Source organism: Lucilia cuprina, chromosome 4 (genome assembly GCF_022045245.1).
Source record: "Lucilia cuprina isolate Lc7/37 chromosome 4, ASM2204524v1, whole genome shotgun sequence".
Lineage (NCBI taxonomy): Eukaryota > Metazoa > Arthropoda > Insecta > Diptera > Calliphoridae > Lucilia > Lucilia cuprina.
The window spans coordinates 81,718,337-81,721,775 of record NC_060952.1 but is presented as its reverse complement, the minus strand read 5'-3'; positions in this window follow the sequence as shown (position 1 = coordinate 81,721,775).

The following is a 3,439-nucleotide window of genomic DNA, read 5'->3' as shown; positions in this document are numbered from 1 at the left end:
TTCTTCCTCAGACAAGACGACATAATCGTCTAACAGAATTAGGCCATAAAAGTCCATTTTCTGGCTAAACTAGAGTCGCTAGAAGGAAAATAATGAAAATCTGTGATCGCTCTTATTTCCACACAAAAATGTTTTTTGAGTGGAAAACTAAAAGTCCAATTTCTGGCTAAACTAGAGGAGCTAGAAGGAAAATAATGAAAATCTGTGATCGCTCTTATTTCCACACAAAAATGTTTTTTGAGTGAAAAAGTAAAAGTCAATTTTTTGGCTAAACTAGCTTTTTTTCCCACCAAAACATGATTTTTGAGTGAAAAACTAAAAGTCCATTTTGCGGCTAAACTAGAGGCGTTAGAAGGAAAATAATGAAAATTTGTGATCGCTCTTATTTCCCACCAAAACATGATTTTTGAGTGAAAAACTCAAAGTCCATTTTCTGGCTAAACTAGAGGCGCAAGAAGGAAAATAATGAAAATCTGTGATTTCCACCCAAAAACGTTTTTTGAATGAAAAACTAAAGGTCCATTTTCTGGCTAAACTAGAGGCGCTAGAAGGAAAATAATAAAAATCTGTGGTCACTCTTATTTCCCACCAAAACAAGATTTTGGATTTAAAAACTAAAAGTCCATTTTCTGGCTAAACTAGAGGCGCTAGAAGGAAAATAATGAAAATCTGTGATCACTGTTATTTCCCACCAAAACGTGATTTTTGATTGAAAAACTAAAAGTCCATTTTCTGGCTAAACTAGAGGCGCTAGAAAGAAAATAATGAAAGTCTGTAATCACTCCTATTTACCGCCAAAAGATGATTTTTGAGTGAAAAACTAAAAGTCCATTTTCTGGCTAAACTAGAGGTGCTAGAAGGCAAATAATGAAAATCTGTGGTCATTCTTATTTTCCACCAAAACATGATTTTTAATTTAAAAACTAAAAGTCCATTTTGTGGCTAAACTAGAGGCGCTAGAAAGAAAATAATGAAAATCTGTGATCGCTCTTATTTCCACACAAAAATGTTTTTTGAGTGAAAAACTAAAAGTCCATTTTTTGGCTAAACTAGAGGAGCTAGAAGGAAAATAATGAAAATCTGCGATCACTCTTATTAAGGAAAATAATGAAAATCTGTGATCACTCTTATTTCCCACCAAAACATGAGTTTTGATTTAAAAACTAAAAGTCCATTTTCCACACAAAAATGTTTTTTGAGTGAAAAACTAAAAGTCCATTTTCTGGCTAAACTAGAGGAGCTAGAAGGAAAATAATGAAAATCTGCGATCACTCTTATTAAGGAAAATAAGGAAAATCTGTAATCACTCTTTTTTCCCCCAAAAGTGTTTTTTGAGTGAAAAACTAAAAGTCCATTTTCTGTCTAAACTAGGGGCGCTAGAAGGAAAATAAGGAAAATCTGTGATCACTCTTTTTTCCCCCCAAAAGTGTTTTTGAGTGAAAAACTAAAAGTCCATTTTCTGGCTAAACTAGAGGCGCTAGAAGGAAAATAATGAAAATCTGTGATCACTGTTATTTCCCACCAGAACGTGATTTTTGAGTGAAAAACTAAAAGTCCATTTTCTGGCTAAACTAGAGGCGCTAGAAAGAAAATAATGAAAGTCTGTAATCACTCCTATTTACCACCAAAAGATGATTTTTGAGTGAAAAACTAAAAGTCCATTTTCTGGCTAAACTAGAGGTGCTAGAAGGCAAATAATGAAAATCTGTGGTCATTCTTATTTCCCACCAAAACTTTATTTTTGAGTGATAAACTAAAAGTCCATTTTCTGGCTAAATTAGAGGCGCTAGAAGGAAAACAATGAAAATCTGTGATCACTCTTATTTCCCACCGAAACATGAGTTTTGAGTGAAAAACTAAAAGTCCCTTTTGTGGCTAAACTAGAGGCGTTGGAAGGAAAATAATGAAATTCTGTGATCACTCTTACTTCCACCAAAACAGGATTTTTGAGTGAAAAACTAAAAGTCCATTTTCTAGCTAAACTAGAGGCGCTAGAAAGAAAATAATAAAAATCTGTGATCACTCTTATTTCCCACCAAAACATAATTTTTGAGTGAAAAACTAAAAGTCCATTTTGCGGCTAAACTAGAGGAGCTAGAAGTGAAAAACTAAAAGTCCATTTTCTGGCTTAATTAGAGGCGCTAGAAGGAAAATAATGAAAATCTGTGATCACTCTTATTTCCCACCAAAAATGTTTTTGAGTGAAATAATGAAAATCTGTGATCAATCTTATTTCCCCCCAAAACATGATTTATGAGTGAAAAACTAAAAGTCCATTTTGTGGTTAAACTAGAGGAGTTAGAAGGAAAATAATAAAAATCTGTGATCACTCTTATTTCCCACCAGAAATGTTTTTTGAGTAAAAAACTAAAAGTCAATTTTCATGCTAAACTACTGGCGCTAGAAGGAAAATAATGAAAATCTGTGATTTTCTCTTATTTCCCACCAAAACTTGGTCCACTTTTTGGACTGGCAAACAAAATTTTGTTTGCCAGTGTTATTTAAATAAGCCTACTGGTGAGAGAGGAGGTCAAAATAAGAAAAAATCGCAAATAAGCAAACTTGTTTTTGTTTGTGTTAAATATTTAGTTATTATTTTCATTGATGTTTTTTGTTTTTTGGTATTTGAAGTGCGAATTAAATAAGGAAAGTGCAAAATCGCGTGATACAAATCAATTATATTAAAAAGATATTAGAGTATTCTTTTTGTCGTATAAATGTTGTCACGTAAGAATGTATTTAGGGCCAATTGCTGACACGAGGTTACAATTTAAGTTCATAAATATTTAGCATAAAGTTGTAAAAAGTAAATAACTTGATTGAATTCATGTTTAAGGAAACTTGGGCTACGTGCATAGGTCCGACTTCTTCCTGAGGCAATGTTGATAACTAACTAACTAACTAACTAACTAACTAACTAACTAACTAACTAACTAACTAACTAACTAACTAACTAACTAACTAACTAACTAACTAACTAACTAACTAACTAACTAACTAACTAACTAACTAACTAACTAACTAACTAACAAACTAACAAACTAACAAACTAACAAACTAACAAACTAACAAACTAACAAACTAACAAACTAACTAACTAACTAACTAACTAACTAACTAACTAACTAACTAACTAACTAACTAACTAACAAACTAACAAACTAACAAACTAACAAACTAACAAACTAACTAACTAACTAACTAACTAACTAACTAACTAACTAACTAACTAACTAACTAACTAACTAACTAACTATCTAACTAACTAACTAACTCACTCACTCACTAACTAACTAACTAGCTAACTAAATAACTAACTAAGTAGCTAACTAACTAACTAGAACTGAACTAGAACTAAACTAGAACTGAACTAGAACTGAACTAGAACTGAACTAGAACTGAACTAGAACTGAACTAGAACTGAACTAGAACTGAACTA